Here is a 27,726-nt window from a genome sequence, read left to right as displayed (position 1 = left end):
TATGACCTCTCTATTGCTTCTGCCTTAGTATCACCACTTCTGGGTCTAGATCCCACTGACAAGACCTCAATAAAGGTCGAAACCGGTCTGGGTAGTGGCCCTTCCCTTAATGCATAGCGTTATACATGTCCGCAAGAAGCTGTGCTTTGCATTATGGAAGATACTGAGACAAGGAGTGATGTGAGCTTGGGTCACCTTTACTACGAGTTGCCTCAGTCCTGAAGATACTTCAGGCGTAAACTTTGTTTGCTTACACTTGGATAAAGAATTAAACGAAGTTTGTTATAGTCTAACCAAGTGGAAAATAAACTTCAACTTCTTAGACCGAATTACTTAGCCACGGTCGAAGAGCGCAAAGCGAATATATTGTACCATCACAAATGGGATTTGAATTAATGTTTCTTTCCAGCGTGTCAATCATTTTGATATCATTTATTCTTGGGAGGGGCACAATATAAACAACCACCATTTGACTATTGATATAATTAAGTAAAAACTGAATCTGAAATATGAAAATGAACAACTTGTTATATATAAAAATGTAGTTGAAGATACGAATAAAAAAGAGTCTCTTTTGAGACGAGAGGCATTAAATGATATACTTTCCTTGGATGCTCATATACCAGTTAACTGCTCTGAATGGAAGATATAAATCACTGAAAGTATAAATCCATGCGTTTCATTCACATCCACTTACTGAAATTTACCAGAAAATAAAATGGCAACAAATTCACCTGGTAAATCTCCAATGCTGAAGACACGAAAAGTAATTCGAAATGACTAAACCAAATAAGGAGCTAAAAAGTCTGATATAATAAAAGCCCGTGTGCTTCTTTGAAAAGTAGCAACGTTCACTGGAGACTGTAATCCAGTCCAGTCAGATGCACTTGATTGTCAATACGTTCCTATCTGGGAGGAGACACGGACACTTTATAGCCTGTCATCGATCACGCCTTAGAGACGAGCACAAAAGCTGTCAGTTTGCACTCCAACAGTTTAACGCAATTTCCACGCAATAACGGGAACTTCGTGAGAAAAAAAAAAAAGCGTCTCGAATTCACTTTGAACTTAACTTTCACCGATTCTTTTATTACTCCCCCCCCTGCTGCTTGCAAAAATAATTATTTACATAAATTCCTTATGAACAGAGACAGACAAAATAACAGAAGCTAAATGTACAGAAATATATGCACCATAAAGGAAGTTTCAGGAATGGATCAACTACATAGTTGCTAAGGGAATTTTGGAACATTTCCACTGTCTTCATCTATATAATGAACTAACTGAAAGATATAATCTTCGATGGAGAAAATTTATTTCGCCTTCTATTATCTTCTAAATAGCACCTCGTGTGTAACTATATAATCTGGAGATCAGGAAGAAATCTTAGCCAAGTTCACTGTATATAGCAGTTTAGAAAGATTTTTTTTTTTTACCCTCTTTCGTCTAAAGATTTTAATTATCCTTCAGAAAAACTTTCTTTAGGCCCAAATTTCAATTCAAAATGAAAATAAAACATTCAATTTTTTTCTGTTAAACGTCAATCGCCTCCCGACCCAATTTTCAAGGCAAGCAATGTTGTTTGAATTATTGACATTCCGCTTTGAAAAGAGCATTTCGCCCGGTTAAAAACACGCGGCTTGGATATTTCATCAACTCCAAAACATTTAGTTCATCAATAATTTTGGATTTTACTTTTAAGAATATAAAAGTGATTCTCCATCCTAAGAATTTCTTCACTCGTTTTGCAGATGACCGAATCAAACACAAACTAAATGAAAAGAGCATTCCTGCCGACGAACCAAACTGCTGAACTTCAACCCTTTCTGATCTATTTCAGCAATCAAAATCATTCTAAACTAAATATCGGGAGTGGAGGCCATTTCGCATCTGGACTTATAAATACAACACAGAAAGTGACGATTTCAATTAAAATTACTCACTTTTAATGTAATTTTTAAACGAAAACAAAAAAGGTTGAAATTGTTTCATTATTTGAAAACGACCCCCCCCCCCCTCCACAACATACACACATTTATGTGCCAACCGGCTTTAAGCAGATGGGCGGGTGTGGTGAATGTCCGGTGAACATCTCTTAGCAGAGTGCGTAATCCGTAACCCCAGCTATGAAATTCGGAGGGGGGGGGTGATGGTATTGTCCCCTTTTTTTCTTGGTTTTGGCCTCAGACCTCTGTGGTGCCCAAAACACTGATCTTTGGGAGTTATCTGAACATTCTGGAAAATGCAATGCTTTATACAGAATTTTCTTTTTGGAGTTTCTAAGGAACTAACTAGTCTTTCTTTCGGCAAGACAATATACTGCATCATAAGGCTTCTGCTTCAGGTGAGTTCAAAGGACATAAGTCCCACAACAGTCCAGGACCTCCTTACATGCCTACAGGAAGAAGGGTCCAAAATTCCCATTGATCGCTATCGTACGCTTGAGGAAAGAATGTCCAATAGGATTGATGCAGTCATCGCAGCGAAAAGAGGGCCGATCTGAAATATTAAGGTGGGCGATATAGCTGTTTGTTCTTCAGTGTCCGTTTGAGTTCTTTCCAAGCAGTGTATAACGACATTATTCATCAGATTGTAATTATAATTTTGCCAAATAAAATGATCCAGGTGAGTAATGATCCTCAAATACTATATTTTATTATATTCCATTTACCAAAGACGAAATGCCAGCTTAATCCTCTCATGCATGAATTTTTATATTCATTTATAAAAAATTATAATGATGATACAGTACCATTTAATCTTACAGCATTACCACGAATTCATTAATTTTGCTAAATTTGTGCCCTGTATATGTTAAAAATGATGTCCTCAGATGAGGTCCTTACGCATGAGAGGGTTAATATTTCAAAAACATTTAGAGTACTTGGATTAAAAGCAACACTGAATTGGTTCTAAAATTTAAGTGAAGATCCCGAGTACGAAATTGTAATAAAATCCATCTAGGCAATAAAGTATGTCCTTATGGACGGGGGAGGGGATTATAAAGATTAACAGGCGTTACACTTTGTGAAATGCGTAAAAAAGCATTTAGCCAATTAAAAATCACGTGAAATAATGAAACAGCGATGATTCTGGTCATCAGACTGGTGTATAACAGTGTTGCATGTATCTGGTAGCGAACTACTCCGTCTACTGTCAGCAGTTTTACCAAAAATTTAGTTCAGTTTTGTGTATTTTTATAATTTAGATTTTTATGTGAATCTCAGGCACAAATGTCAGAATTCCGTAGCACATATAGTACCGGTAAGTTTGGTGTAATGATCCTCATACACCATATTTTATTAAATCCCATCTACCCAAGACGAATTGCCAGGTTAATATTTCAAAAATATTTAAAGTATTTAAAAATAAAATATTTAAAAAAAAAAGTATTCACAGAACAAACATGGAACTTTTCTAGCTAATTCAGGCCTCGACAGTGGGAACCGAAAGTAGACTACCAAATAAAGATATTCACCAATTGTGTCACAGCGGGATTAAAAAAATCCACAGCCTGCTGGTTGGAGAGCAGATTATCTCTGATAAAAATCATGCATTGGGGGGGGGGGGATGAAGTAATGCATTAGTCACAAGAAATGTGCACCAGCATGTCTACTTAACATACAACGGAGAAATTGCATAGCCCTCTCTTGAAAACTGTGTGCGCGCGCTCTTTACTGTTCAAAGCAGTTTCCAAGTTATCAAATCCGTTTTAGTACTAATACAAATATACTAACTGAAAAGTACTAGAGCTTTTCGTGGGAGAGATTCAGGCCAAACCTTTATTAGAAAGTTCAGTTTAGCAGCCAATATCTAGCGAAACAGTACATAAGAATAATCACGAGGTCTTTCGTCACTTTAGTTATGGAATTTAAATGCAAAAAAATTTCAACGAGACACATAATACCGGAACACCTAGCTGGAAATCAATACCAATGAAACCACCAGCCATAGCTGTGTACTTGAATTTTCAATGTGAAGAAAATAGTCATTACATGCCTCATTAGCTTACGTGCTGCGAAATTACCATGTTGACAATTAGCTCAGTATTTCATAACTTATATTAAGTGAAAGAAGTGGGAGAGAAAAACCATCACTGACAGTACAGATTGTAGCAGCAATTGCTCCACATACCTCAGGAAATATCGACTTGTTCTCTAAACATGCGATGGACCCATGGGTACAAATACAAGCACTTGTACGTACATCCGATCGGAGAACTGGAAAAGGGCGAAGGTCGCCTTGCATTCACAAAGACGCCGTGCAAAAGCAATGGACACTTGTTTTTTTATTAAAGGCCGTTTTAAAAATTGCGCAAGTCTTTATTGTTTACACTTGCCTAAAAATACTTCTAATAATTCTTGATCATTAACAGTCAACATTAGAAATATAAAAGACAGGAATGCTAGATAATTGAGAATTTTATCATAAGATAGTTATACAAATTAATTTAAACTTCATTTTAATTAAATAAAAACCAGTAAATGAGTATTTTTTTTAAAATAAAGATATTCAAGTTTAATTTGTTATTTCATGATAATCCAACCAGTGAAGGTTGGAATATCAAAAAACTCACAGCACATTAACGAAGATGATCCAAGGATTAAATAAGCCGTGATATGGATGGAGACTAAACCTGGGATTTTTTGTGCTATTTTATATCTCCAGCAATAAGTTGCGTTACATATGAAGATGAGATCACCTTAAAAAACTGCATTTTGTGTGTGTGTGGAAAGTTCTAATAAACAACTAGAACAAAAATAATATTAAAGCAACTGATTTAATCACAAGAAAGAACATATCTTAAAATCCTTTAAGCCCCATGCTTAATCAAATTGTAATAATTTGATATTTTCAAAAATATAATTTTTGTTCTAGGAGTTTATCAGAACTTTCCAACTCGCCTCCCCCCCCGTATACTGACATCTTTGATTCAATACAAATGCACAACCGGATATTTTTATGTATTTATTTATTTTAATCTCAAGGAAATCAAAACCAGAAAGTACGTGGGTGTGCTGAAAAGTTGTAATAGTCACCATGAAGGAACTGAGGTAGAACCATGTAACTTACATGGTTCTACCTCAGTATTCTTCATTATTTTACATATTCCTCAAGAAGTGTTATAGACTTGTTACAAGCTGCTGCATTCATCTGCAATCCTCTGAGGAGTCTTTCCCTTGTTGCACAAACCAGTCCTCGGCTGCCGATATGACTTCATCTGTGGTAAACTTTGTTCCTTTCAAGTGTTTCTTTAAATTTGAAAATAGGAAATAGTCAGATGGAACCAAGTGTGGCGAATAGGGTGAGTAAGGCAGACACTGAAAGCCCAAGTTCTGTATGACCTGTTGGGTTTCATGAGCAGTGTGAGAGGGTGCATTGTCCTGCAAAATGCCCAACTCCTCTGCTCAGTTTCCCACCGAGTTTTTCCTTCAGTTGAATAAACAGCTGCTGTAACAGTTTCACCTTTACTGAGGTCTTTGGTAAGATTACACCATCCTTATCCCAAAAGACAATGGCTGACTTTTGGGTCCGGAACTTCTTTGGTCGTGGAGAACCTTTGTATCTCCACTTCATTGACTACTGTTTGGCCTATGGGTCATAGTAATAAAGCCATGTTTCATCAACAGTCACAATACGAGCGAAAAAAAATTGTACCTGATTTCTCAAAAATGACCCAAAATCCCTTGAGATGGCAACGAACGTTCTCTTTTTTGGTCGGCATTCAAACATTTCGGGACCTACTTTGCTGAGAGCCTCTACATGTCGAAATGTTGATGGATAATGACCCCAACTCGTTCCCTCGCTATTCCTAGTCTTTGCAATGTTTTTGGCTGGTATTCGTATCATTAAGGATCATAGCATGTACTGCATCCATGTTTTCAGGTGTGATTGCTGCGGACATATGTTGTCTCAGGATACCCAGTTTTAAACTTGGTCACACATCTGGCAACTGTTGGATATGCTGGGACACAGTCCCCTAAAGTCTCATAGTTTGGTGAATCTCAGTTGCGGACTTTTCCTGCAGCACGAACAACTTAACGGCCCACACCTGTCTTCGAAACCTCGGATATGTCTTTCTTATATATCTTAAAGGAAAAGAAATTACAATTTGATGAAACAAAGGGTTAAAGGTTTTAATATATGTTCTTTCTTGTGGTTATATCATTCTTATACTAGGTGTTTATCAGAACTTTTCAGCCCATCCTCGTAATGCCTAATGAATCCAAACTTTCATACACTCGCAAAGAATAAAAGTGTATTTTTAGGAATAAATACGAAATTAAAAATTAACCTACATTCCAAATAAATTAACAGTGGAAGGAATTGGGCTGGGCTTGGATGATCTGAATTACGGCAGAGAGAACTGTGGTGAAGAGGGCAGTTATGCATTAATCGCCTGTTATTTTGGCTGGTTTGCCTGTTTTGCGAGATGCAAAACTACGAAAGGAGAAACCCTGCCATCAGTGTCTTGGGCCGGTTAACTGAACCGCCTAGAAAATATCCTCGGGTGCAAGTCTTTTACAAAGATTCGCATTTAAATCATTGCAAACCAATATAGAAAGAGCTTTATTGCTCGTTGCACCATCTTAGGTAGAATCTCCTATTTAAAATTCAGGGAAGAATTGGATTCAAATCCTATTTGAGTTGCAAAAGCTCCTTTCAAGGAGCTTTCATCCGAAATCGATTTCAGTTGTAAGGTACCTCTAGTATCATAAGGAGATAAGGATTTTCAATGTATAAAACACCGAAATGGACAGTAACACAATGCAGTGGCAGAGACAACTATGGTTCTGATACTTTAACTCCTTCGGCCGTAATTACAACAAAATACTATTTTCGGGCATTTTATTTTGACAGTTCACAAAATTTAAGTCAGAAATTCATACATAACTGCTCTATTTTACACAAAATGAACGCAATTTATATGAAATGTTTCCAAATTTTATTGGAAGTTTATTTTGCACTTGGATCTTTATCTACACTTGGATAAAGGAATAAACTAAATTTATTATAATTTCCAAATTTTAATTTTAAACAAATCTAAATATATGGAAATTAAATGTACAGTGTTGGAACTTTTTTCCTTCAGTGGAGTTTAAATAAATTTATTTTATTTGCTTTTTTCTTGTACGACATGTAAAATTGTCCCCTGGATCAACTGGGTATAGTGTGGAAAAATTATTTCAGTCTAACACCAGGAAAAGTCTAACCTGGGTGGCTGCGGTGTCAACTCTCAATTACTTAAACATTATGACGACTACATTTATGTTTGTTTCTGAGGTAAATACTAGAGTGCCCGGAGAAAAACAATACCAAATACCAACAGTTGAGCTATACAACACCAATGTGATAAGAACCGAAATATATAATCATCTTTCTTAATTCCCAATCAGGAATAGGATGCTTTTGGGCTTCCTCACATCATAATATCAATCTTAAATCAATATCAACAGTGCTAATTACATATAAAGAGCTTTATATCAATATTTTCCTTGATGATGATAACAATATCCATAACACATCCCTCGGTAGTAGAATACTAATTTACAGATCACCTAAAAAGTTTTCATTCTTTTGTACTATTCTTGTCCCTTTTGGTTTTAATTTTTTTAAAATAATTTTACATGAAAATCTGAAAATTCAGAACAAAATACATCGCTTGGAAATCGGTCTCTCTCATCGTGTGTGAGAGAGACACCGATTTCCGAGGAGCGATAGAAAGGGTTGCTGGAAATAAACGTAATTTTCCTGATTTTTAGTTTTCCGATATCTTTCCTAGACAGACATATTCGCATATGTCTAGGAAAATTTGTTTTAACGAAAAGAAAACGAGAGGACAGCAACTGAAAAAGTCATTTAGAGTTTAAATTTCACATGCATCCGTATAGCGTTTGGAATGATCAGACTGAATTCGATTCTCGTTATTGAAGTGGGCTTTTCAAATGAAGATAAATTAGCCGATCTCGAGGTAGCAGAGTTTTTTTTTTCTCCTGGAAACTCTGGTTTTTCATCCCACACATATGCAAGTCTGCCATTAGAAAACAAGCAAAAAAACCAGTGGCGTTATGTATAGTCGGATTGCAGAGTAATGGGCCGAAGAAGGTTTAGTAGTATATAATCATAATCAAGAGTAAATTATTAAAACGATAATATAAAATAATTATAAGGCGTTTAAATAAACGGATGTGCAGTTAGCTTTCACACGAGAAATTTAACAATATCGTACCAAGGAATAATATATTTAGTATAAAATTACATAGGTTTTTATCTATTAAAGGTTTAGTTATAACTTACTAAAGCGCACTGATGATGTAAACAGCAATTATTTCTATCGAGTACAAATTCTTCACACAATATCCAACTCTTCTATACACTATGATGAAACAAGCATTGGGACAGCACTATATTTCAGAGAATTGTACACTCAATAGCGTGCGTGTCCATCATATTATTCTGATCACACTTTCTAGTAGTCTCACCAGTTTACGATATTATCGGCGAGGTATTTTAAATTATTCTTCCTTCATCGTGACTACCAGTCCTTGTAACCGCTTTTGGACGACTGGCTACCCATCCAACGTTTCAGTTCATCCCAAGAATGTTCTATTGGGTTCATGTCACAACAATAACACCCGCAGTATGATATGGTGCAGCCGTACTGAAAGAAACTGCGAGTATCACTTTTAAGGAACGGGTGTAGGGAATAGTCAATTACCCAGAGACTTATGTCCGCTGTGTTCATCCTTCCAGACATTACACCTAGTCGAGCCCATAACAAGAGAAACAAATCAGATAATTATATTTCCGCTATCAAATTCTAGGAATGATACTGTTAATTATAAAGTGTTCACCACCACACTCGCTCGTCGAGATCGGAAAAGGGTGCAGCGTGATTCGTTGCCTCCAAATCACGAATTTCCAACACATAGTATAGCCTGCCCTGTACTGTTGGTTATTGTTTGTGTTTGGTTTGAAGAGCAATCATTTCTTTACACAACCACTAAAAACGGATAGATGGATTCCTGCGTGGTCGTTTCTACATCGAACTACCGAAGTTTGCGTTGCACTAAGATTCCTTAGTATTACTAAGTTCCTGATCGTCAAATGGTTTTTCGGCTAAGGCAACGCAATTGTATGTATGTTAGCAACGGTATGTTAGTCATTTACTAAATTATCACTACTTTCGAAGTTCGTCAGTTTTAGCTCACTTGTTGTTTCAAGGATACAACAAGTGAGCTAAAACAACTGTGATCTCTCTTATTTTGGACAAAGTGGACGTTCTCTTGAAAAAAGAATCCAAGAACATCAACCATCCATTCTTCACAACAAACCTGAAAAGTCTGGATTGGCTCAACACGGGATTGAAACTGACCACAGCATCCTTTGGTCCAGGACTCGTCTCTTACATAGATCCCGTTATAGGTTCGAAGGTTTGTTCAAGGAAAGCGTGGAGGCCTTGCTCCATCGTTCCAACCTGAATCGTAATGACTGTATATCTATATCAAAAATCTGGGAAAGTCTAATCAAGATTACTCATTAATTTATTTTTAATAGCAAATTCAATCATGTTTCTACTTCAAAATATTCCGTTTCATACTTAGTGATATAACATCACGCGGCGTGTTCTAATTTTAACGATCTATTGTTAGTATTCTAGCTTGTATATTTTTTTAAACTGTTTTTGTAATATCACTGACGATGGTCTGCTATTTCCAGACCGAAATATTTGGTTAAATAAATATCTTTCTTGTGATTACATCATTCAGTTTTAGCTCACCCATAGTACTTTTGTACTATGGGTGAGCTAAAGAATTTAATTACTTTAATCAATTTTATATATTTTTTGTATTTTTCAAAATTATTTTTTACATGGTTCGGAAACCCTGCTCTAGAGACCAAATATGATACTTTTTGAAGCGATTCTTGCGATTGATCTTCCTCTCGACCTGGATAGCGATGTCTCACTTGTCCCTGCATTGCCTACGAAGTAACTTCAACCACCTCCATCTTATGCACAGGCGTACGAGGTTCTAGATGCGGGCCCCGAAAAATTAGGGCAAATTTAAGGGTCCCAAACAATGAGAGGCCCCTGAAAAGTGTAAGTACAACCCAGAACAATATTAGATAGAGCATTTAGTATTGTTCTAGTCATCTAGTATACCTCCACTTTTGGAGGGGATGTCTTTTCCACTCCATCACCATACCTACCTGACTTAGTCCTTCCTTCTGTTTCAAGTTCTATTCCAAAAGCAGAAGTTTACAATCCGTCTTCTTTAGATGAAATAAAGTCTGAAATAAAATTTTCATCTAGTTCATCAGCTGAGGGACCAGAAGATCTACTGTTGAAGAGTTTCGACGGGTATCTCTGCCTATCTTGCAAGATTTAATTGATCTACTTCTGTTTACAAATGTCTACCATTGTATCTTCGCCAGACAAGAATAGTGTTCATTCCAAAGATTCATCTGTACCCTTCTGACTACTGTCCAATTACAGTTGCTCCTATTCTCTTAGGTCTCTCTCTCTCATGGTGTTAGCTAAACGTCTGCAGTCATACATCCAACATGATTTTAGGCAAAGGGCCTTGATCCATGTAGATGACTGTGCTGAGAATATCTTCATTCTTTCCTCTTTTCTTTCTGAATCCCGACGTCAACAATGGCATCTCTTTGCAGTGCCCCCCCCGGACCTCCAAAAGGCCTTTGACAGGGGTCTCACTTCAAGCTATACTTCGAACTCTGTCTATTGCAGGACGTGTAGAAGTTTTTATCACCTATATATCTCCAAGATTTATACTGTAAATTGCCTATCATCCTGGGCTCCAGATTGACATCCATCCCAACACTCACTAGTTGTAATGGCTTCTCTCTTGACAACCATTGTTAATGCTATAAGGTCATTTGCTGATGACCTTATAGCCTCTATTACTGCTAACTAGAGAAAGCTCGCAAGAACTCAACCAAACCTTCGACTTCTTTCGAGTTCTAGGCTAAAGAACTCGAAAGAACTTTAGCCTAGATGTGACAAAGTCGTACTCGACTTTGTCACATCCAGGCTAAAGCATCGATGTGAAAAAGTCGAGTACGCTCTCTCTTGTCCCCTAAGGTAAAGGCAAGAAATTGAAGGCTGAGAACTTTGAGTTCTTCCTGCACGGCATGTCCTTGCATTCTCTTTCGGTTCTGGACGAATAAAGATACCATGATGTTCTCCTCTCTCTCTCTGACAGGAGATTTCCCATCCACTCTAGGATCTTTTCTATCTTCTCTCCATAAATGTCCACTTATACCTCAACAGAGGCTCTTCATTCTTAATTATTTCCTTTTTTGTAGATTCTACCATAGGTTAGTCCTAGGTCAAGTCTCTCTCTAAGTACTATTCTGGATGGATGAAACAGTGCTTAGCAGTCCGTTTGTGGTCACGTATTCACATGTCACTGCAGATCATGGAGGTCTTGGGATTTTCTTGTAGCGATGATTTGTGCCTAGCTTTCGTCTATCCAGATTATAGAAATTTTTTATCTTCACTTCAGAAGTATGTCTTATTGTCTCTAGGACTTCATGTATTAAGGATGATTATCGACAGGCCTCTGGATGGGTGCATGATGGAAGGATAACAATTACGACTCTTTGTCTGAACAAAGGAAATGGACTTTAATGTTGCACTATTGGGTCAATGGAGCTGCATTACAAGAATCTAAGCACGTTCCCTCTCAGTATCACTGATCAAGGATGGAAGTCGCTTCCTCCCTAGTTTTGAATATATAGATTTAATTAGGACAGGAATCAATGCTTTGCCGACTCTAGCTAGTATAACTCGGGGAAAAAGTGGTGACAAGAGCTGCAGAGCAGGCTACTAGAGTACAGAAACTTTGGCTCGTGTTGCTATCGCACACAGAGTACGTGTCAGAAGACAATGCAATAGTGAGGGTTAAGAATAGGTTGACGAAACAAAGCTGGATAACAGTAGTAGAACCACTGGATTAAGGAAGCCTGATCCTGCAGTAAACAGAAGAGAGGAGATGAGGTAGTCTTTATTGACTTACAAGTTGTAGGTGTTGGATTACGGCTCACTGGGGTTCATCATAAGAAAGCTGCCTACTATGCTGAAAACAAAGACTTGGTACAGCTACTGTATAATATAATATTATATATAAGCAGTATAGGTCACACATGATAGGAATATACATATAAATATGGTTTATTTTATAAACTGCGATGTTTCCATGCCTACTGTATGTAAATTCAACTTCATTTCGGCCTGATTGGCCGAGTGGGTAGCACCACCTCTCCCAAACAGTACGTGGGAAAGAGTCCCACTGTGGACATGGTATTTGTAAAAGCCTGCTCTAGACGATCTTGTATAGCTCATTGCGTTTCTAAAGGCTTGTCTTAATAATAATAAACAATAAGATGTACATTAGTACCGCACGTGGGATACGGCTAAGATATACTGCAAATTCTTCTCTACAGACCACACATGAAACTTTAAGCTACTTCAGACTTCCGATAAGCAGGACGAAAAATATTCCTAAATTATAAACTAATTAAAATTTACAATCGATTTTAGTATTTTTTTCGCCTTTGCTTCGTCCTTCGTCACCTACCCAAGGAACCGAGAAAAAAAGACATAATAAAAAATAAATTCAGTAAATTCCAAAAACTCGAAAGTTTCCGAGTAAATGGTTTAAAATGATTTTTGTATCCCATTAAGTTTTTCAAAATAAATATTTGAAATCTCTCACATCATTTATGTCCACCCTGTATTATTCGCTAATAAATTCTAAGCATTGAAAGTCAAATAGGTGTAGTATTTGTATGAACATTGACTATATACGTAAATTAGAATTCCACTATGACACAACCAATTACAAAAGTTTCCCGACTCTGGATGATTTTCATTTACTGCTAATTTAGTTTTTGTAGCCTAAAAAAAAAAGTTATGGATTAAGTTGTGTTTAAATAAAGCAATGCATGATATTCAAAATAAGATTCCTATATATGTAATCTTCGGGATCCTTCCATGATAGGGAAGCTTTTTTAAAAGCTTAAAGAAAATTTAAACGAGTTTTCTACCTTAAGGGAAATCGAAAACATGAAACATCCACTTAATATTCGTAAAAGAGAAGTAAATGTTACGACATCAAAATACCAGAATTATAATTTCCCACTAGTGATTTTTTAGAACGTTAACAAATATTAAAATAAATTAATATTATAAACATTAGGCATACTCTTAAACGTTTTTAAGGGCATGTTCGACATCAGGGTTGTTTCTCACCAATGGAAATAGTTTCAAATAAATCCTTATTTATCGTTTGACAATTCCAATAACGAAAGCTAAGACTTTATTAAAATCTACGGTAAATTTAAAATAACAAATGAGATGCCAAGACTTACCTACACAGACATAAATTCGTCCTAGGAGAATGTCTGTACGGATGTAGTGATTAGCTCTCTGCCCTGTTCTACCTACTCTAATGGATCTATAAGGACATATTTCGGGATACTGCATATGGCACAAAGCATGCAATTCGCTCATCAAAAGAACTATTGCATTCCCCTGTACATACCTTTTCAAAATATAAATTGCTATAAACAGGGATAAGAATGCATCAAACGATCCAAAGTATAAAATAACATAATTCTAATGAATCAAACATAATAGGAGGACAGATGTAACGGAATAAACTTTGTGCAATACAACAAAGTACGTAAACAGATGAACGCATCAAAAACTGCTGTCTGAAATATATATATATATATATATATATATATATATATATATATATACACACACACACACACACACACACACACACACCGCAACTTAGAGTCCAATAACTGTCATTATATGACAAAAGAACGAGCTAAATGTGATTACGAAATCAGTGAATGACATTCTATCAAAAAGTTGCAACAATAAGTAAGGGGCGTGTCAACAGAAAAGTAAAATAGTATGTCAGGATCACAAAATATGCCGTTTTTATTTTCTTTGCTGTAATCCCATATCAGTAATCATTCTCTCCATATATCATTTTCAAAAGAAAAAAAATGACCAAATGGAGCGTGTTATGCCATCTAATCACTTTCAAAATACTAGCATGTTTTCCTGTGTTTACATGTATTCATGTAGTAGCATGTTTCCTATTTTTGACAGGACATTTCAAATACGGTTTTTGACATGTCAAGTAAAGCTCGTCCCCTATCATTTTTTTTTAATCGCAACGGCATTGCACCTGACTATACAGATTGTTTTAATTTGAGAAAAAATACAAAAATGTATCTGCGTGAATATATATTTAAGCACTTAATTTTTTTTTTATCGATTGGCCTTATAACATAAATTTTTGAGCAAATTTAATTTCTGTAGTACGAAATTAATGGTTTAGTATCCTGAATTAATATCCATACCCTAATTATCATTCACCTCGCACACTATATGCATTAATGAAAGTATATACTCATATACGTGTGGATTTTATTTCAAGATAATACAGAAACCACTTTATAAGAAAGACAGACACTCTTCAGACAGTTGGATTTTGCTATTATCATTACATCGCGGATTATGCAACACTACCAGTACTGAAACAATTCTACACCAAAGGGTGAGAAAAGCATGTCATACTAATGAACTGAGAGGTTCAGAACTAAATTAATCCCGGAATGGAAAGAATGAAAAATGAAATGAAAGAATAATAAAGAGCTGTGCGAGAATTCATCCGTAGCAGCACTCCTTAGCTATATCAAAAGCTGTTATAATTAAGGAATGGAGTGAAATTTTTGCTGATATAGATTGATAAATAATCTACGCAGGCTTAAGTGTGCTATTATGGACTAACAGTGGACTTAACGCCATCTTAGAAATGCTAATTTTCTGAATTTGCATTCAAATATTTTCAGAACTCATTTCCATTCCAAAGAACGTCCTAGATACACCATTGAGTAAGAACGTAGTCTCCGAGATGGCAAAATATTAATTTTATCTTAAATATGTGTAGTTAGATTTTTAAAATATTGATTAATGTGAAATTATATAAGGGTTTTCTTTATTAGTCGAATTACATTAGCATTTTGGCAAACTGTACTACGCTTAATTCAGACTGATCTATACTTGCTCATTTCCATAAAAAGGATGACAGCTTTCCGAAGCAAGATTCCAAATGAAGTCTTTTGTAGCAGTCTTATCAGACGCATATCGAAAACTGCCATCAACTCTTTTTTTTTTTTTTAATTCGGCCTTATCTTTATCTCTATTTTCTCTTCCGCGCCCTTCGGAATCCCAATGTAATCAGCAATATATTTTCTCTCTGAAAGCAGCGGAAATGAAACTAGTTACCTTTACCATTTGCACATCGCAAACTAATGAACTGCGATGGACTACATGGCATTAATGGAACTGCAAATACACGGTCTAATTCTCCGTTTTACTATTTGTCATTCTTAAAACCTCATAAGAATAATTTCATCCCTTCAAGAGGAACGGTATCTCATGGACCAATATTTATTTATAATTACATCGTTTTCCTCAAGGAGAAGCCTGCACTACATCACATCTCGGTTATTTTATTAATGACGTTACCTCCAAAAACTTGAGTAATGATCCAAATTTCTCACATGTCCACAGACTAAATTAATGATTCTTCGATGTTTCATTTTTATAAAAATGAAATCGTAGCATCGGATGTGGATAAAGGATTCATATCTTTGGCAGAGGAACGCAACCGCGAGTTTGGTTTACGCAAGGATAAGCTTACGTTGATCATAATCAAATTTACTGATTTCATAACACTTAAAAATTACGTTGTAATTCCAATTATTCATTTTCATCAATTTAGGATGGTTATAATGAAACAACATTTTCATAGAATTCAATTTAAAAAAAAAAAAATGCCAGTCTCCACCCGATTAAAAAAAAATCCGATGAATTCGAATTATGTAAAGGCAAATTCGGCTAGAGGCTAACTCACCTTCAGTTGAAAAACCTCTCTCTCTCTTTACGGTCCTGCTTCGAATTTAAGGAAAATATTTCCTATCAAAAGCACACCTTTTCTGAAAGTGCTAGAAGTGAAGCTTTTATTATTATTAGCACTAAAACAAGACAAAGTGATGTCAAAGCTCGACAGGTAATCAGTTAGTCTAAGAAAATATATAAAAAAGCGATTATTAGCTTTAATGACAAGAGAAGTAAGCAGATCGCACTGAATTATGAAGAATCCTATAGCATAAATTTGAAATAACAGTTTGTGTTGATTCCATTCCTTTTTTTTTTAAATTGAATTTACTGAAAATATTTTTTACTGCAATATTTTCTGTAAGAAAAAGTTTTTCGCAAATCAAACTTCAAATGAAAAAGAGTTATTTGAGTCCGCGCAATCGGCGATGTTCATTTCCAATTTAAACTGTAATGACTAAACAAATTAAGATTTGAACAACTTCCATGGAAATGACAACTTAATTTGGATAGCTCAAATTAAATGAATAAACTTCAGGAGAGTCGCTTATTTGCTTTTATGTTATTACTCCAAATAAATTGGTTATTAATGCTCCATGTTATTAATGCTCAATCTAGCTGCTACATGTATACCCCCCCCCCAAAAAAAAGAGAACGCCTTTTTGATTTTTCCAAGATCTGTAACTACTTGATTAATAATCATGCTTAATACGAGTCTACATATGATTTGAACAAAACTCTTTAAAATTATTTCACGATCAAATTATGCACTTTCACAAGTATATCGGATTGATTAAAGGTCCTAATGTAAAAGAGAAATCTAAATCACACTAGCAATTTAACAGGTTGAAGTTAATATAAGGAATACACTACTTTAATCGGTACAATGGTCACCGTGAGCATGACCTGAGTAGTATACTACAGCGGCTGCTAAAACAATTACAAAACACCCAACACATGCATCCACCTGAATTTCTTTCACGATGCAGGGAAATTAAAATCGGGATTCTTTCCAGGAACAAGACAACAAGGAGGCTGTTGTGACTGCCACTCGAAGGTAGGTGACAACTGAATAAGAATATGCCATCAGTCCAAGCTGCTATCCGGTTATCAAGGCTAACTTTCCAGGTTCCGAATTCGAGCAGAATACTTCTCTAGCAACCTTCTGTCTCTCAATCAAAAGGAAAATGATTCCTTTTGATTGAGAGATTGAACAAATTCAGCACAGGATTGACTCCTGATTTAATTATGAATCGATCCTCTGCTGAATTTGTTGTGAAGTTTTTTGATTTTTTTTTTTTTACCGGTTTACAATTTATAGGATTAACCCAGAGGACCCTCCTCTACCATTTGATGAACTTTTTATTCTAAGGCGTTCTACTTATTGTTTTCTTAGATAGTTTTTGAAAACCTCTTTTTCAATGAGAATATTCTCCAAAAAAAACTAAATATTTGTTTCATTGTGTACGTGAATGGCTTAGCTGGATAAACTAAACTAGTCGAAAACAAACTTTAAAATTAAACGAATATTAAATTTCCTCCCTCCTCTCCCCGCTTTCCTAACAAGTCTACAAATTTTTATAGTACTATTAAAAGTTATGAAATCGTTCTATTTATAGGTAGACAACAGTGCATATACTAAAGTTGCTCCGTTCCTGAGTAAACAGCTCAAAGTTTTAATTTATCTTTATGCGACTTCCTTAAATATTCATTATTAGGCAAAATACAGCTCATTTCATGAAGCATGAAATACAATATTTATTATAAATTAAGCAATCGATTAAACAATGACAATTTAAAAAGAGTTGCAGTTTTACATCATCACTATTTTACAGGAAGTGCATAATCTTAATTGTGGTAGTCGATTGTAATTACCACTATCAGTGGTATTTTAATTTTGATAACTGAGTCTAAGATACCAATCCTTACATTTAAACAGTCAGATTATCATTGCCGCCTATTGCTACAAAATGAATTGCGCTTTAAGTGCAAAGATGGGGAGCTACTGATGCTCTAATGAGAGAACGTCTAGAATGAAATTATTACGCACTCGGAGAATTAATAACTAATAAAACAAATTTATATAGTCATGCAAGCGTGAAATACGACAAACTGGAGAGAAACAGAGCAACATAATTAGATAAGCGATTAATACCACTTACGACATGAGATTAGAAGACTAGGCAATCTATGTTTACATACGAATGAGGATTAACGAGCATTTATTATCCAGAAGGGCATCCTTTCATAACGAATTCAGGGATTAACAGTTAAGCCTCTCTCCAACTCTAAAACAACCCCAAGTATACATAAAAAACTTACTGCACTTAATTTAACATTTAACAAGATTTCTTTTTAAAGTATAATGAAAAATTTACTGAAATTATGCTCGAAATAGAGGCAAGAGAAGCAGAAAAACAAAAATGCTTGACATATAAATAGATGACAAATTACTCTTCCAAAAATCAGTCATCAAAATCATCTGTGCAGCCTCACAGAAATGAAAAATTTACTTTTCGTGCTTTCGGAAAGAACAAACTGCTGAAAGATATCTGCCGTTTGGTGTCTGTTATGTTCGTATTACAATTCGTTTTTCAACAATCGCCATTTCGATTCTCTACGTAAGTGCTGAAAAAAAAAAAAAAAAAGAAAGTGTAAAGTAAAGTAGATTCTTAACGCTAAGTTATTATTAATGGGTGAACCGATAAAGTATTCTTTATACTAGCGAAAAATTAAGCACCACGTTCAACAAATGCAATACTGAACGCCAAAAGGCGCCTTCAATAAAGTAAGGAACTGATCTATATTGAAACACGGCAAAATATACGAAATACACTGGTTTCCATAAATTAAGAAACAGAAAAATCAGGATTACCCAAAAATTGCATAATGAATTTTTATACAATTCGGGGAAAAGCAGTATGATGTGTGTGTAAAAAAAGCTCACAAAAATCCTAAAAAAAAGTTTAATTCAACAACAAATGGGTACATGAAAACAATCAAAAACAAGGGATCAAGGCGAGATTATCAAAGTGCCTCAATAAGGAATGCGATCACCTATTCAGTGCACAACGATGTTTTACTGTTTATAATGCATTCGGGACCCCAGTGGGTAATAGTCACTGCTTCTGCAAAGCTCCTTTAAATTCTTGGCGGCTTTATGGGGGGGGGGAGCAACACGTCTCTACATAGAGCATCCCAGACATGCTCAATAAAAGATTAAGGACAGGAGAACTGATCGTCGACCACTATCTTAAAGATATTATCCACGAACTTCGCTCGATTAGAATGAGTATTATTGTCCTGTAAGATAAATGTATTCCTTATTGCACCCGCATACGGACGAAGATAGGATCCAGGATCTCGTCTCTAAGTTGCAGCATTCATGGTTCTTCGAAGAACAACTCTGTGCGTCCACCAACGAGATGCTTTCCCAAACCATCGCACTATCTCCACCATAAATATCCCTTTTACAGATTTACGGATATTAGAAGGATCATGGAATGACCCGTTTCTTTCCAGATCAGAGCATGTATAGTATCGCTTTTCTGTAAACTGAGAGGGACTCATTTGTAAAATGACATCATTGTTTTTGGATCCAGTTGACGTGAAGGTTGACGATCCAGGCCCATTTCAAACGTTCTTTCCTGTAAAGTAGGGATGGGGCATGTAGACTACAAGTCCCCTAGCATACAGACCACCTTCATGAAGCATTCTGTACATAGTGGAAGCAAATATCAATGTTCCTGTAGCTGACGCGGGGAAGGTCAGATCGTAGCTGATTCAGGGTAGCACTGCTGTTTCGAACAAGTAACTGGAAATATCAGTCACCCACTGCAGTTGTGGACTGTGGCCTTCCTTCACTGTATCTCCATGACTGTTGTAATTAGTTCCGCAGTCTGCGAATCACGGAACGACTCACATGCAACCATCTCGCTACATTAGCTTTACTTTGGCTAGCCTCTATATCCAAGAATTCTACAAGCACAAAATGGAAACCACCCCAAAACCTCGTTTTTATGGCATTATCTTACAGCACCACATGTATACGATAAAGAGAAGGCGTCACTTTTTTTTTTTTTTTTAATAAAACAATTGTACCTTTCATGCTTTTTTTTTCCCGCCGAGTTATCACAAATTTTCTCGGTTTCTTAATTTATGGAAACCAGTGCAGTTTTTAAATAGTTATGTCAATTGGATTTCTCGTAATGTGTTTTTACGATGTTTGTAACTAGCATTATGTGCTGTGCATAGATCAAAAAAAGCAATATGTGTTTTCACGTATTTATAAGAAACTGAACCAGTTGAAATAGCTTATCAGAACTTTTCTTCCGAGATGTCTGATACTTGGAGTGACATTCAAGCCTTTAAATCTAGACAAAGTATTCCTCGAGAAAGACTTCAGAGACGAAAGAAGGAACGTGAGGGATTAATTATAAGTGTCAGTGATTTTGGAGGAACAGGCAGTCCAAGAAGTAACAGTGCTATCCAAGTCTTCAGCAGACCGTCAAAGAAGAAACATCAGCCCCGTCCGATTTTAAAGTTGAACCAGAGGTGGAACAAAAATTATTATTATGCTTATGTGATGTATCACATAATTTATCTACTGATTCTAGGTATTTAGCTTCTTCACTAACTAAATCTTTAAACAGAGGTGTACCTCACATTGTTGTTGAAAATTTACTTCAGAAATTTGTTGCTCAAGAATTAATAAAAGTAACTGAAAAATTTACTCCTGAAGGCAAAAGCTGCATTGAAGTTTCTTCTACAGAACATACTAAATTGTATGCTGTGTCAGTTGATCTTGCCAGCAGCCAAGATAATCCACACAAGGAGGAAGAGGATAATAAAAAACGAAAATGTGATAAATCTGATGATGAGCTAAATACAAAAAAAGCGAAAGTAGCAAATCAAAATGACAAATCAACAAAAAATTATGACGGTATTGAAAGTCTTTTATTTAAAACATCTACCAGAGAGAAAGAAAGTAAAAGAGTAGGAGAAGAAATTTTTGAGCTTCTGAGCAAACCCACAGCAAACGAAAGATCCTTAGTTGAACAGTTTCAATCACAGGGAGGAGCCTAAGTACAGGAATTTTGCCCCCATGGAACAAAAGAAGAATGTACTAAAGTGTCATATGTTACAACCATGTAACAAGCTCCACTTCAAAAAGATTATTCAACCTCATACAGATGAATCTCTTGGCGATTGTTCTTTTTTAAACACTTGTTTTCACATGGATACTTGCAAATATGTACATTATGAAGTAGACTATTCTACTGTTACAATTCCAGTTTCCAAATGTCAGAAGTTAGCAATACTGCCCTCAAAAATAAATCATGATGGTAAACTTCCTGTTCTCTGTCCTGCACAGTGGATTCAGTGTGATTTACGATATTTTGATATGACTATATTGGGAAAGTTTTCTGTGATAATGGCCGATCCACCATGGAATATTCACGTGGAACTCCCTTATGGAACAATGTCTGATGACGAAATGAGGCATTTAAATGTACCGAGTCTTCAAGATGGACTTATTTTCTTATGGGTAACAGGTAGAGCTATGGGGGTATGAAGGATGTGATGAAATAATTTGGATTAAAACAAATCAGCTAAAAAGGATTATTCGAACTGGAAGAACAGGACATTGGCTAAATCATGGGATCCAGGATCTCGCCTTGTTGTCTGGTTGGTGTTAAAAGGTAATCCAGAAGATATTAATCGTGGACTAGATAGTGATGTAATTGTAGCAGAAGTACGAGCCACTAGTCATAAACCTGATGAAATACATGGAATTATTGCAAGACTTTCACCTGGCACACGAAAGATTGAATTATTTGGTCGGCCCCATAATATTCAGCCCAATTGGACAACATTAGGTCAGGAGTTCCCAACCATATGCCCGTGGGTACCATGGCGCCCGTTGACCAATTTGTGTGTGCCTGCCGCTGTTCAACCGTGTGGCGTATAGTTTGAAATAATCACGCAACAATTCATGGCATGCTATATGACGCATGCGTTAATGACACATGACGAATATTAAACGCACACAATGTAAAGTAGACGCGCATTCGAAGTTGATATTCCAGTTCTTAAACTGGAATGAACATCATATTCTCCTAATTATGAAGCACTGGCCAATGAAATGCAATGCCAAAGATCACACTAACTTACATACATATATTTACATTTTTATATAATGTAAACTTTTAAGTAATAAAACATTTGATTATAATGTAAACTTTGTATGTAATCATTTAACACAAGAATTAAAAAAAAAATTGCTTGAAAAAATAGATGATGCTCGTCGTCCTATCGGTATTTTAGAATGTGCTCTAGGAAACAAAAAGGTTGGGAACCCCTGCATTAGGTAATCGGCTAGATGGTGTTAGCCTTATTGATCATTATTTAATCGATGAATTTCGGAAACTATATCCTGATGGTAATTGCATGAAAAAAACTGATTAAAATGGATTGTTAAATAAATGTAGATTTGTCATTTGATTATTGTAAACTGTGATTTATTATTTTAATTTGGAAAAAAAGCAGTCATAATTAAAAAAAAAAAAAAGTAGCGCAACTGGAAGAACGACTGTACGTTGCGCCCTTCGCATCGAAAAGGCTTAAGTTCGATTCTTGTCGTGACAAGGGGAATCTTTATTTTTTTCCCTCTCTCAATAGAAAGTGAGTTAACCGATCTCATACGATGGTAGCAGGGTTTTTTCTCCCAGAAACTCGATTTTTTTTATTCCCGCAAACAGACAAATCGGCCTTGAATACACACGCAATTTACAGAAAAAAATACTAGTGGTGATGGTGGGCAATAGATGGAGTTGGTGTAGGTAATGGCGGTTCGCTGTAGTTGGTGGATTAAGTGATGGGAACGGGAAGCTGTAGATCAGGTGTCTTCCCTCGATGAGTTTTTGGAGGTGCTATAATAATAACAGCTCATCTTTATGACAACACCAATTGGATTCTATAATTATGCCACTATTCTTCAAGTAAAAAAGATGTCAGAACATCAACAAAATCATGCAATAGGCATTTTTAAATTCACTACAAGGGAAATACTATCAGAAATGCACGAATAAATACATGGTTTATACTTGAAATCACAGAAAGATGAAAATCAAAATTTTACCGGAAAAAAACTATTAATATTTGTCTTCAGAAATCTACCAACCACTGAAACATTCCTCACGTCATGGACGGGAATAGAACCTAGATCTTGCCTACCAAAGAGCTTCGTCTATACCGACTGAGCTACCAAAAAGCTTATTTAAACAATGCAATGAAGTAAAGAAAAAAATGGTCCTTGTAATTGACAATGCACATAAAAATGTAATGTTGTTCCAGATGTAGGATACCGCAAACAGTTGCTTAAGTATTATATTTAAAATATTTTGAAGGATTATTTATTAATACATTTCAGTCGATGACTAGTCATACGTCATCGATATCACCTTATAATGAATGAATAGAACAATATACAAGTATTTATTCTTAAACTGAACGTTCATGATAATGGTTTCACATAAGCAATATGACGCAAATTAATAAAACTACATGATGCGCCTGCATAATTTGTGCAGCAGTTTTTGGATCAAAAGAAATCTCACTAGTCCAGTCATAAGAATGATATATATGTGCAGAAGAATGGGGATTAACTACAGACAATTTCTGAATTTCACAGAATCAATCCCGATACTTTTTCACTGCCGCCAAAAATGTACTTGATTATAAGTTTATGCAGTTTAATTCGCAAACGACAGAACTAAAGAAGGTAGATAAATGGATTGTCCATAAATTACGCAAAGCTCTTGAAATGGGGGGGGGTGCATTACTTTTTTTTGGAGGTCATTACTTGACTCATTGTTTTTATTACCATTTTTATTATGATATACTTGTTTACAGAAATTTCAGTGGAGAATTTTCTCAACTCTAACAATTTTAGTTAAATAGCCACTTTGGAATTCCATCTGCTTTCTCAGCTCTCTCTCAACAAGAATGGAAGCGGACATGGAATTTTAAGCGAAATAAATCTGTTACAGTACTCTTATTAAGTGCAATTTTATTTCTACTATTAATTAAAAGAGTCCGTTCCTGTTTAATATTGTGATGGAGGTGGTGACGGAGGAGGTGAGAGAAGACGCACCTTGGACAATGTTGTATGCGGATGACATCGTGCTGTGTGGAGAATCAAGAGAAGAAGTGGCTGCTAAGCCAGAAAGATGGAGGAAAATACTAAGAGATATGAGAAGCAGAAGTAAGACAGTATGTGTTGCAACGTGGATGGCAGCCAAGAGACAGATCTGGAGCTGGAAGGAAATGTCATCAGGAAGGTTAGGGACTTCAGATACTTAGGTTCAACAACGAAAGAGGATAGTGAGGCTGAGAAGGAAGTGGGATGCAGGATATAAGCTAGATGAAGAAACTGGAAAGAGATGGCTGGAGTGCTATGCGATAAGAGGGTGCCGATCAATTTAAAAGGCAAAATCTACAGGACAGTAGTGAGACCAGATGACGCACTCCATAAGCGGATGTACGGTGTGACCAGAAAGGATCGTCTGAGAAATGACCTATGTAAGGGGAACGGTGAAAGTTATGAACTTAGGAACGAAGATAGAGGAGGCAAGTCTGAGATGGTTTGGTCATGTGATGAGAAGGGAGGACGAATATGTAGGAAGAAAGGTCATGCAGATGGATGCAGGGGAGGAGGAGGAAGCGCGGGAGGCCAAAGAAGAGATGGCGGGAGCTGGTGGTGGAGGACTTCAGGATAAGGAACTTGGATGTAGTTACAGCCCAAGAAAGGAGGATGTGGAGGAGACTCGCTAAAAACAGTGAACCTACTTAAGTGGGATAAGCTGCAGAAGAAGAAGAATTAAAAGAGCTCAAAGATTTCCGTGACATTTTAAATTATCATATATTTATAAAAAAGCGGCCCACCATCCAACTCTATAGGTATTCGACAGCACTGCGATACAAAACGAAATGCAATGAAAATCACTTCAATCATCATAAGTGGCACCACTTAGTGGTAGTTAACAAATAACGATGCTAAAAAATTTAGTGGTTATTCTGAAATTTCTACTTTCCAAAATTTATGTAGGAAGTTCCCCACACCCGTCCAATTTTAATAGACGTTTTCCTGAGCCCTCAATCTCAAATCTTTATCAAGCTTTATTTAATTTTTTAGAAATTATCGTAACGCATACCAATTAATGAATGAAACGCACACAGATCAATTTAAATAAACAAGTAAATTCTTACTTGTTTGTAGATTTTAAACATATACGAATCTTTGGTGTCATGGATAAACTTGTTTTTCAGTACAGTTTCTCATCGCGGAGTGCTTAAGTCTTTTCAGAGAACGTTACAAGTAGTGCGGCTGCGATTTATTATTCAGATTACCTAGTCCTCATCTACGCACAGTGGCGCTTCCCTTAGCGAGCACTTCTGTAGCTAAGTCAGCCACGACGACTTAGTACTACACCGCTGTTTGAAACCAAATAAAAAAACGTTGGCGAACCACGAGGTTTTACTCACCATACCACTAACTCCTCTCCTAATCTTTCTTGGACACAAACGTGAAAAAATAAATGTATTTTATAGCATATTACATTAAAAGTTTAAATATTTTCAATATTAATATTTTAAAATCTCATTGATACTTAGATTTTCTTTAAAAATAATTAAAAAATCCCGGTTAAAAAAAAAAAAAAAAATTACTAGCGGAGTGCAGTCCGGATGCGCTCCTGCTCCATTACTGCTGTTAAAATTTCATCACGGATGCGTAGTCTTTATAAAAAAAAATATTTAAAGATATCTTATAAAAAATCTTTACATAAAACTTTCAATTGAAGGTATGAGGGTGGGATTTTACTCCCGTAAACACCGGGAGGAAATTCTTCCCACAATAAAGACCAACCGGCCAGAGAAAACATTCGAAATTAAGAGACATACACTGCCTGCAGTTGCTCCGTCCGTAATTCCGATGACTGCCGGAAAACAGCCTTAAAAGATGCGATAACTGGGAGGTTTTTTTTTTTAGACATTCTCAAATGGAGTCAGCGCAATTCTTATGATTTTATAAATTAGTTGGGCAGTTATCTTTGTCATCTCCGGAAGACTAATAGCCGGAGCGACGTAAGAAAACCGTAGACAACTGCTGCAATCTGTTTCATTAATCTACATAGTATTATTGTGTAAATATCCTGCAAGTTCAAAAAGGTTAGTCTTTTTTTGCGTTGCAGAGTTAAAAACTTGATTTTCTTGGAGAGGGAGAAACTCACTCGCTCCAAAATTTGAATAAGCGAAAGCCAGCTGAAAGTTCCTATAGTTGACTACACTCTAACCTACGTCTTATTTTTTTAATACCATCTAGAGTCAATCATGAGGTCACGAAGGCACTGATATTACAAATATATTAAACCCCTTAAAAATGAAGTATCATTTAACGATTACCAGTTGGATTTAGTTTCTTGCATAAATCACCTATAAACGGAACACTAAAGAAAACGCGGTGGCAATAAATACTTCCAGAATTATCATACACCCATAAATCTAAAAAAAAAAAAAAAAATTAAAAAAAAAATCTGAGCAATCGTATAGAAAAACACATACAGGATACTGAGAAGAGATATGCGCAGGTGATAAAAATCTTACATACCGGTCTGCGTTTCGTTTCGTGATTCAACGAATTCACAAATGATTATGATCAAAAGAATGAGCTTCACGCATGACAGCTTTTTAACTGACTGTCCAAACTCATGCATTCCATTTGAATGTGTGCCAAGATTACAATAAGATCTTTTCACAAAAACATTCAATCCCTCTTTCACACGAAAATGGGAAAGTATTAGTCGAAAGTATATCGACTGCTTTTACCTGTCGATTGTTTGATCACGTGTCCAACCGTTGTCATACCAACCAATTCAATAATGTTACTTTCCTTTCAAACCTGTCCTGAATAGTGAGTAACATTATTTACTATAAAGTCAACTACAAACTGTTCTCATCATAAAACATGCTTTCCGATTAAGGTGCAATGACAAACATAAAATTCTGTAAGCCAGGCGATATTAGTAGGCGACTTTAATATGCTCAGAAGTTTTAGTTCACAAAACAAGTTGGAGAATATCTTAACAACGAAGTAATCACTTGGGTATGATTACTTCCGTAATATACATACACAACCAACAATTCCAAAATGCTATTTCTTTCACGTATATCCATGGCACATTTGTATTACTGGCGAGACACTACCAGTTAATGGAACCTGGAAACGTGTAATTTATCCTTTGGGAAATTTTGAAAATGCAGCAAAATGAGTCCTAGTAAGCAGTGTATCGAACGTATTTCTTATGAAATTTTTTTTCCAGAATATTGTATGTATAAGGTTCATTGATGGACAAATTTTATGATCCTCAACGATCTGCAAAATCGGCGCAAAAATGGGTAAACTTATCCCACGTCACTTCTCATCAAGTGTATTATTAATTGTTGATGAACTATTATGAATATCTTTATCGTTATGATCTGAACTTATTCAAAGACGCAATTCAAAAGGATTATATATGAACTATTTACTTTCACAAATTAAAAAAAAAAAAAAATACTAGACAACAAAAATGATCTTTTGATTGAAAGGACCCTGATTCAAATCCTGTCTAAGTTGAGAAAAAATTCTAGAGGAAGTTTAACTGAAGGAGAGATAGCTGATCTTATAGGAAGAGTGGAATGGTTTTTCATCCGACAAAGAGGCAAACCTG

General features: G+C 35.8%; 1 protein-coding gene and 1 pseudogene across 1 annotated transcript in view; one reads left to right on the top strand and one right to left on the bottom strand.

Annotated features, from left to right (window-relative positions):
• Positions 1–27,726, bottom strand: part of LOC150109937 (proton myo-inositol cotransporter-like) — a 373,837-nt gene that overhangs the window by 246,572 nt on the left and 99,539 nt on the right. The window lies entirely within an intron of this gene.
• Positions 20,229–22,423, top strand: LOC150109938 (N(6)-adenosine-methyltransferase subunit METTL3 pseudogene; annotated as a pseudogene).

This window comes from Typopeltis vanoorti, chromosome 1, assembly GCF_054136105.1.
Source record: "Typopeltis vanoorti isolate ZY-2024b chromosome 1, IOZ_Tvanoo_1.0, whole genome shotgun sequence".
Classification (NCBI taxonomy): domain Eukaryota; kingdom Metazoa; phylum Arthropoda; class Arachnida; order Uropygi; family Thelyphonidae; genus Typopeltis; species Typopeltis vanoorti.
The sequence above is the reverse complement of the archived record's forward strand: the minus strand, read 5'-3'. Positions and strand labels throughout refer to the sequence as shown.